The sequence below is a fragment of the Cyprinodon tularosa genome, unplaced genomic scaffold (genome assembly GCF_016077235.1).
Source record: "Cyprinodon tularosa strain WSP-4 unplaced genomic scaffold, ASM1607723v1 ctg108, whole genome shotgun sequence".
Classification (NCBI taxonomy): Eukaryota; Metazoa; Chordata; class Actinopteri; order Cyprinodontiformes; family Cyprinodontidae; genus Cyprinodon; species Cyprinodon tularosa.
This window is the reverse complement of record NW_024037871.1, coordinates 291,024-301,248: the sequence shown is the minus strand read 5'-3', so window position 1 is coordinate 301,248 and position 10,225 is coordinate 291,024.

Below are 10,225 nucleotides of genomic sequence, written 5' to 3'. Positions count from 1 at the left end.
TAAAACAGGTTTGGGAGAGGGCTGTTTTATCTTTCTATATTTGTGACACAGAGAAAAGTGTCTTAACATGTTCATTTAAAACAAAAACAAAAAAAGAAAGAAAAAAAACATACCTCCTGGAGATGAGATAAAGACAAAAGGTGTCATACTACTAAGTCTGTTAATTCAGTTGGTCTTTTCAAAGCCCTCTGTCTTGAAGTATTCTTTATCACTTCTCACTTTATGAAGCAACATTCATGTTTTTTTCTCTACAAAACCCTTCAACTGAAAAAACAACATCCATTAACAGGTTTCTCTGTCTTTGAGTACAGGGGTCCATTTCGCAAAACAGGTTTAGCATACTTAGATTCAAATCTACACCTCTAAATTGATCTGACCTAAGATTCGGACATCTGAGCCACGACATCTTTCACAACGGAGCTCACAATGGCTGCTATGAATTAGTTCAATCAACTCTAAGTTGGTCCAAGTATGAAAACCCATTATCAGTGGAGTCCCGATTCAACGAGTCACCATGACGACAGGCAACAGGAAGTGCCTATTTCACCCCACTGGAACTAGAGCTTTGGCTTGCCCCTGTTCCGCTCTGTTTCAGCCTGTTCCTATGTTTGGACTGCTGTTTGGACTATGCCTGTTAACTACTTTGGATCTGTCCCCTGACCTCGGCTTGTATTTTCCCTTTGGCACGTTTGCATCTCTCTTATCTTCTGGTCTGGACATCTGCTTCTTCAGCCGCTCTTGATTCTACATCTTCTGCGTCAGCTGGCTTTTACTCATCAGCCTGATCTGCCTCACACCTGGAAATCTCTGAGCGGCTCTAGCCGCAAGCTGTGGATAAGTCATCCAACTGGTTCCCACTCCTTCCTCTGGACACGGACAGAACTAACAACCAGGTTAGTGACTCTCATGCTCGTCATTGTTCCTAGTATGAGTCTAGTGGTCACTATCCTGAGAATCTTTATCTACAGAGAATCCAGCAAGCCGGTCCCAGCTCACCAGCCACACAATCCAGACCAATCAATAAAGTGTTTTACTTTCAAACAAACCTGTTCTGTCTGCCTGAATTCCTGTTCAGATTTTCTGAGCCTTGACAAAGTGGCCATTTTGACTTTCCAAAAAAGTTAAAGAACAAACCACTGGACATTGTTTCCAACTTTGAAGACTTTCGCTTCCCATCCAGGAAGCTTTTTCAATTCAAAATGTAAGGAAGAAAGAGCGTTAAGTTGAGTTAGCGTTGACTATGACCTGGATGACTGAGAATCAGCAGCATATGGCCATTTTGACATTTATCATCTTGACTGAAAATGGTCATAGTCAAAATAATACAGATGCAGACCACTAACAATAGGAATATGGAGACCTGAAATTAATTTCTACACATCCAGAATATTGATCTAGATGTGAAATTAATCTAGATGTGAAGAATGTCATTTTGTTTGAGATTGTCATTTTGACAAGGAAGAAATGTTTTTTTGTTTCAGATCTCAGGAATACATATTCAGTCAAACTACTACTACACATCAAAATGGCTTGCCATAGCCTGTTGTAACAACTGTTGTGAAAGTTTACCAGAAGATTATTAATATATTAAATAATTAGAATATAATTCTTTGGGCCGGATCTATCAAAGGTTTGCGTGTATAAAAACGTGAGCTATTTCACTGCGCACCCTAAAAAATGTACAAACTGATCTATCAACAGCGTGCTAAAAGGATTTGGTCTTTAAAACGTGCTAAATAGCGCCTCTTATCCATTTAGTACTTTTTCTGCAATGAATATGCAATATGGGGCGTTTACACGCAAAAGTGCGTCTTGTGGGAGGAGAACATGTAAATATATTAATTTAGCACTCGCAAAGTGATTTATCAAACCTGAAAGCAATTTTGCTAACGGTATCTGACTCTATATTTAACACGTTTCAAAAGAAGGTGCAAATGGTCTGTATGCGTAATTGCGCACACATGGCAGCGGTTATTGTCGCAAGAAGGAGACATCGAAATGAAGTAAGGAGACGCAGAGAACGCATTTTTTCACTCCGTGTGAATATTTTTGGAATGAACGAGGAAACGATCATCAAAACATATCGTTTATCCAGCATTGCCATTTTGGAGCTGTTGGGGGAACTCCGAATGGATTTGGAGCCAGTCACAAGGAGGACCCACGCAATACCAGACATCACAGAACTCCTTGCAACATTGCACTTTTTTGCATCTGGGTCATTCCAGCGTACGGTTGCAGCGAGAGCTGGGATCTCCCAATCTCATTTTTCAGAAGTGCTGTCCGACGTTCTAAATGCCATGTCGCCCTGACGCCCTACTGGAGAACCCCGACTCGCTGCGCTTGTGGAGCAACATGCCAATGCTGCGGGGATGCGTACGCGCAGTACTCTCATCCACAGTCACTTCTTGTGAGCCATTTGGTATGTGCATTTTTCTACAGGCCAATACAAAACACCTGTTTTTTGTTTTTTTTTACTGCAGTGAAGTAGAAATTCAGCCACATACCACCTTAGGGAATAAAGGTTGCCAAAGTTTGTTTATATATATATATATATATATATACCTGTATACCTATATTAATATACCTCGTGTCTCTGGTTGAACTGTAAAAATTGTTCAAACTACTTTGCCGCAAACCACAAAACGCGCAAAACCATCATTTAAATAGGGCGTCTCCAACAGTTTTGCACCTGCCACCAGTTAAGCAATCACTCTTGTTAAATCAATCGCAAACCATGGTTCAGCCCCTCGCGCAAAATTCCAGTTTGCGAGCGCAAATTACTGCACGCAAAATTGGATCTTGATAAATCCGGCCCTTAGTCTCTTACATAAAAGATTGGACTCCTGAAACCGGCTGTTAAAAATTCTGTTGTCTTTCACAGATTTAAAAACATGTTTGCACTTTTGGGTGAATGGTAGAAATTGTTTTAGAAGAAGCTGATCTAACTGGATAGAACTAAGTCTAATCATATCTCTGTTTTTTATTGCTCCATTGTTTTTTTTTTTAGGAAATAAAGGTTGAATTAAATTAGCTAAAAGGGAAGATGTGTAATAGTCTCATGGTCTTGTAATGCTTATGATTGCGTTTAAGGAAGGAGAGGGCTGTCAAAAACTCAAAGCCACACTGTTACTTGGAATTCCACTGTGTCTTAATTTAATAAAACGCGCTCTTCACCAACCATACAAAGCCCGGTTGAACGGCTGCTGTATTATCACACATGGCAAATGGGCAGAGTCCAAACAATCCCTAAAATTACAAAGAAAAATAAGATAAAATTATATGTCCGTCTGAGTACCTGTATCTTACGGAGCCCCTCTGATGACATGGTCAAAAAAAATGTTTAATTGTGGCCACGAAGTAGTATTTTGTGCACACGAAGTAGTATTTCGTGCGCACGAAGTAGTATTTCGCGGCCACGCAATAAGTTTAAGGTGCGCACGAAATACTTATTAATAATATCAATAAATCCGCCCCTGTTTTCAGGCTTATGTTAACTGTAATGACTGATCTTGGACAGGCAGCTATGTAAACGGGCCTTTAGTCCTTCGTTTAGCTATGCTGCGGTTGTTTACACTACGCCTTTTGCACCTAAAATGGCGTCTTAGCAACAAATGTCACGTGACTGGCGGAGACCGACTGGGTAAGCAAATCGAGCGTGCCTTAGATCTTAGAGAAGGCGTGCTCGATTTGCTTACCCAGTTGTCCAGGAATGATATTAATATTATTAATAAGTATTTCGTGCGCACGTTAAACTTATTGCGTGGCCACGAAATAGTATTTCGTGCGCATGTTAAACTTTTTGCGTGGCCACGAAGTAGTATTTCGTGCGCACGCTATACTTATTGCGTGGCCACGATATACTACTTCGTGCGCACGAAATACTACTTCGTGGCCACAATTAAAATTTTTTTTTGACCATGTCATCAGAGGGGCTCCGTAGTATCTCTCTGCATCAGCTCCCCGCATTCTACATAGAAGCAGTACCACACTATCTTAAAGGGACAGTACACAATTACAGCTGTTACAATCTGCCTGTGTCTAATGTGAAAATATATGATTCTGGCAGCTCAGACCATATGTTGATTTTATTTTATGTTAATTTTAAGCAGCCTTAAGTAAACCCTGTGTCTTTGTACTTCGCTGTCAGACTCTTAATCCATCCTCTGCTGAGGAGTGCGCTGAGGCTTTTATTCAGCTTCCTGTTCTTCCTGAGGTGTTCGCCTCTGGAGTAAAGGAGCTCATCTCTTGATTCGACTTATCATGTAAGACAATCCTAGAATCTGAAGCTCCTTTAAAAACAACACAGCTCAAGTCTAAACCTAAGCCTTGGTTTGATCAGAGGACCAGGGCTGCCAAAAGTGAATAAATAAAGGTGGGGGAAAAAATAAACAGCACACGTCCCATCAGATCATGAAGAACTGCTGGTGTTTTGCTAGTGTCATTACAAAAACACGGTTAAAGAAGAAAAAAAAACTTTTCTGGAACTTGTTTCATCAAACAGACACGATCCTTGTGTTCTGTTTAACATTATTTACTCTGTTTTTACAGCTCCTCTAATCTCTTTTTATGGAAACAAGTTGAGGCCAGTAAAAACTTTTTAATTTATTTTGTTCAAAAGTTTTTGTCCACAAGGGCTCTAATTTAACCTCATGACTCTGATCCTTCATTTGCAGTTGCTTGCTCTGTGGTTTTTATGATGTTTCGAGCCTGTGACTCTCTCTTTTCTAACAGATGTGGTAACAGATCTGAAACCATCGGGTTCCTCATAGAATCTTGCTCCTCCAGGATTTTTTTAAGTTCTGTTTTTTTTTCACACATTGATCTTACCAATATCTATTTTATTCTCTGTTCTGGTGTGGTCCCTAAACATAAACATGTCAGGCTCAGAACACAAGGACCAAGTATTCAAAGCGGAAGGACAGATTTAACAATGCGTTTGTTTAAGATGGAATGGCAGAGAACAGGAACATATGGCAGGAACCTCTGCAGTAGGAGACCACATCTATCTGGGGAATGGATGTTAATTACCATGTGAGTCGATTACCTAGTCTTAAAGTTCAGTCTGTGAATGGAGGAAGGTGTGTATAGGCAAGTCAGATGACTGCCAACACGACGTGGCAAACGCTGCCCAGAGAGTTTCAGATGCTGAAACCTTGAAGACTGCAGAACTGGCAGGAGATCAAATCCAAGCAGAAGAAGAGAGGTAGGACAATCCAGGTGGCAAAGCCGGTGTCGAAGAGGTTCAGGAGTCCGCTCCAAAAGATCAAAGATCCGAAGAGGTTACAAAGGGAAATCCAGGTCGCTGTCAGGAAGCAGATCCAGGTTCGGTCAACAGGCAGAATCCAGCAGGAGTCCTACGCCAGGTCAGGTTAACAGAACAGAAGAGGAACAGGCAGGCTCAGAGGTCCAAAGGCAGAATGGCTCAGAATCAGGCAATTAGAACACAATCCGGTACGCTAGAGAACTGAGAGGCTCGAATAATCTGGCACTGATGAAAGGAAGCAGGCAGGTTGTAAAGAGACTGGAGCAGGTGACACAGATGAATAGGGATGAGAAACTGGGCAGAGCTTGTTAAGTGTATGGAATGAACAGTCAAGACAGTCATCAGTACCAAGATCTTATCAGAGACCAATGTTTTAAAGCCTGTCTCCCTCTTGAAAGGACTTGGTCTTCATCTGTACAAGGTTTCCCTTTTTTCCAGCTTTCATTGTCATTACACTGTCACAAGTACACTCTTTGCATTTAACTCAACCCCATGGGGAGCATTGGGCTGTCTTTACTTTCCCCCCAAGGATTGTCTGGGGCTTCTCTCTGAGCAGGGGATTCATCTCCACAATAACCCGTTCAAGTACTGCAGTCACCTTCTCCTTTACCAAGGAACAACCGAAGTCTGGGTAAACCCTGTCCATTCCTCCATCAAACAAGACAATCACTGGAACATCCCACACAGATTGGATGTAATAAAAGACACCTTTTCTAGAAATGTGAGTTGTTAGGTTTAAACACCAAACACCTTATTCAGCAACCTGCACAAAGAAAGACACAGAGAATTGAGTATGATTTACTTGCAAGGAGAGTGATCAGAGACTGCTCAGTTACAATCCTCCAAACCACTCTGAAGCAGTCTCTGTTCTCCAGGCTATTTATTTAGATCAGGGATGCCCTGGTTACAATGTGGTTTCAACCGCTAAGGGGAAGGGGGGTCAACAGAAGCCAGTTGAAACCAGAAGTTTCGTACAACATCATAAGATAAGGAAAGCTTCTCTCCACATCCGATGTGCAACTCTGCGGTGTGTGCAACTCTGCGCAGCTCTCCTTGTTTCACAACATTAACCCAGCTTTGACCCCAGCAACCTCCTTGCACAGGCTTACAACAAGTAAAGTTCAACAGCTTTACTCCAGTTGTGTTACATCAACATCCTCCTGCACAAACTGACAGCAAAACATTAGTAATCATAGCAAGCAAAGTTCACTCTTTGTAATATAAGTAAGATAGAGATAACAAATGTGTATAATATGATTAAAGTAGAATAACTTATGTACAATTAATCCAACATGAGTCTTCAACCTATTCCGCCTATTCAAGTAAAATAATTTAAATTCCCTTTGAGCCTGAACTAACCGCAGTGTCTTCCTCTCACTTTCCAGTTCCGGTTTGACAGTCTTCAGAGCAGCACTGGACACATCTCATTATACTAATAAACCTGTTAAACTTTTCCGTGGTCTCTCTGTTTGTGTCATGATTTATCTAAGCTCGGACCCGCATGCAGTGAAACCAAACAGAGAGACACGGATGAAAAGTTTGACGGATTTGATTGAAGATGTTAAGCTCGTTGCAGAGTTTCTCTGAAATCTGCTCAGCCGGAACTGGAAGATGAGGGGAAGGCAGACTATTAGTTCAGGCTCAGGGGGAAATTTGATTAGTTGATTTGAAGGAGAGGATTTGTTTGTTGACTAACGTTTCCAGTGAAGGGAAGGATCCTTGACTCCAATCTGTGTGTTGGTTTTCCAGAGTTTGTCTGACTCAGTGGAGGGCGCATCAGGGTTTACAAAGAACTCAGACGGTGTTGGGGAACGGAGACGCTGATTGCCACTCAGATTTCCTGCGGTACTTGAACGGGTCGTGGAGAAGATGATTCCCTTGCTCAGAGAGTAATTTCAACTTCCTCAAACGAGACTGGATCCAAACCTCCGGTTTGAATCCCTGGCTCAGTTTAGACTCAGTTGATCCCTCCTGGTAGAGGAGGTCCGAAAAGGTCCAGTTTGCAGGATGACTTCCTGCCGAGAGGCAAAGACAAAAAGCAAAGTTAAAACTCAGGGAGACAAGAACTCAGTCTTACTCAGTGAAAAACACACCTTGGCTAGAGTACCAAAAACTGGCAAACACTCTGCCGTCGAGGTAGTGGCAATCAGCAGCTTAAGAGCACTCCGTTAATGAGGTAACCGGCAGCAGGTGTGTGTGAGGAATTGAACCGGAACCAGGCGCCTCCTGTTGGTGGAAGGGAGACAAACACAAAATCAAACACACAGACAGGAGCCCTGACAGTTTGGTCTTCGGCATTTTGGTCAGATCTTTAATTAAATCATGACAGGTATAGGATGAAGAGGGGCAACTGGAACAGGTTGGTTTTGCTTTCCTGTAACCAAGTACGAAAAAACTCTACCACATCAACCTTCAATCCTGGCCAAAAGAAGTGTTTGAGTATTTTATTGTATTTTTTATGTAAGTCCTAAATGTCCTGAAAACAGATGGTCATGTGCAAGGAATAATATATTATCCCTTGCACATATCCAACATACATAACAATCTGATAAGTGATGCTCTATTCACCGTCATCAGAAAGTGTTACTTGTACATTTGGGTAAGTAATCCACTTACACCTCAAGACACCATCATCAAGAAAATAAGAAGCATTATTATCTCCTGTCTCAGAGAAAGGAAAACATTTAACCAGTGAGGAATCCAATTTCTGAGCAGCAACAAGGCTCTCACGTGTGACTGGTAAGTCCCCCTTCCACCAGCTTGTTTGAAACAACAGATTTCATCTCTTTTTTTCACCCTTTGTTTCATTACATTCAACTTAAAGTGTAGAGCTATAGAAAATAGGTCTTGTTTTCTAAATACATTTAACTCCTCCCAAGAAGGATTTTTAAAGACTGCACTTGAGCTGAAATTATGGGTTGCCAAAAAAAGATGTTTGAGACCTGCTAATGAGCAAAAAAAAACTTTTCTTGAATAAAAACACCTGAAGTAACAAAACCACCCTCTTTATTACACCAAGCACAATATCCAAAAAGCATTCAGTACACCAAGCACACAACACATGAATGACAAACCCAGAAATTTCACTTTATTTATGAACTATTGTGTCATGGGTGAATCACTCAGAATTTTTAATGAGAAACCAAAAACACATATGCAACACTTACATAAATGTTATTATCTACAAATGAGATGCATTATATTCTCCGGATTTAATTTGGGGCAAGAATCTCTACTGCCAGTAGATGCCACCCACTTTAGACAAACCTTATTGTCATTTTGTATGGACAGAGTGTATCCAAAAAGAAAATGTTTCATACGGCTTACAACAGTGTAATGATATTGCAAATGAAGTAAGATAAACATTGTGAATGTAAAGTGTAGCAGTGATCTGAATGTAACAACGTAGGACTAAAGGAAACCCGTTTAAATAATGGTGCAATAGGGCATTAATTTATTTTTAAAAGCATTATAAAATTTCAGAAACATTGGTAGTGCAAAATAATGTGATACAGAGTCCATTTTAAAGTTTAACAGTTAACCAGTCTGATTTCTGCATTGATGAAAATAGTTGTTTTAAATGGAGTCTGATATTTGGCGGTAATGTTTGGTTGATTGAAAGGCTTTATATGTCCTTGTTCAAAAACAAATACAAGCATAATAATATAACAAGATAATTATTTTTTTATTCGTCTGCTTAATATTGTAACTTGTAACACTGTATATATATACTGGTATATATATATATGTTGGGATCCAGAGGTTGTGTGAGTCAATAAATATTGGACTTTAATCCTGCCTGTGTGTTCTGTGAGTTCTGCATCTGGGCTAGTAAACCTGCTACATCATGACAGAACAATCCGGCCAACAGACTAGCCCAGCAGACTCCTTCTACGCTCTCTTGGAGAGGCCCGCTCTAAGACGTCCGACACCACCCTGGCAGGTGGCGTTGAGTCGACATTATGAGGAGTTGGTCATCTGAGACTCCTGAATCTGAACCACAAGCGATAGCCTCCTCAGTTCCTGTGTCGGAGCCACAGTCGGTGGTTTCCGGGGTTCCTGGTGAGGAGCCACAGTCGGTGGTTTCCTCTGCTCCTGATGTGGAGCCACAGTCGGTGGTCTCCTCAGTTCCTGATGGGGAGCCCCAGTCGGTGGCCTCCTCTGTTCCTGATCCGGAGCCGCTGTCGGCGGCCTCCTGTGTTCCTGTGGAGCCACAGTCGGTGGCCTCCTCTGCTCCTGGTGTGGAGCCGCAGTCGGCGGCCTCCTGTGTTCCTGTGGAGCCACAGTCGGGGGCCTCCTCTGCTCCTGATGTGGAGCCGAAATCGGCGGCCTCTTCAGTTCCTGATTCGGAACCGCAATCAGCGGCTTCCTCTGCTCCTGATGGGGAGCCCCAGTCGGTGGCCTCCTCTGTTCCTGATCCGGAGCCACAGTCGGCGGCCTCCTGTGTTCCTGTGGAGCCACAGTCGGTGGCCTCCTCTGCTCCTGGTGTGGAGCCGCAGTCGGCGGCCTCCTGTGTTCCTGTGGAGCCACAGTCGGTGGGCTGCTCTGCTCCTGATGTGGAGCCGCAATCGGCGGCCTCTTCAGTTCCTGATTCGGAGCCGCAGTGGGCGGCCCAGTCTGAGCTTGTTGCAGAGCAGCAGAAGCGGAGGCTGTGTCCTCCTCGGAGCTTCCTGCTGGAGCGGAGGCGGCCTCCTACTCGGAGCTTCCTGCTGGAGCGGAGGCGGCGTCCTCCTCTGAGCTTCCTGCTGGAGCGGAGGCGGCGTCCTCCTCCAAGGCCCCTGCAGGTTCTGAGACTCCGGTCCCGCGGCCGGCCTCCGGAGCGTCTGCCTCAGCTCCGTTTCCACGGCCGGTCACCTGAGACCCTGCCCTGCTGCCGGTCCCTACGGCCGGCCACCTGAGACTCTGTCTTGCCTCCGGCCCCACGGCCGGCCACCTGAGATTTTCCTTGTCCTCGCCCACCCT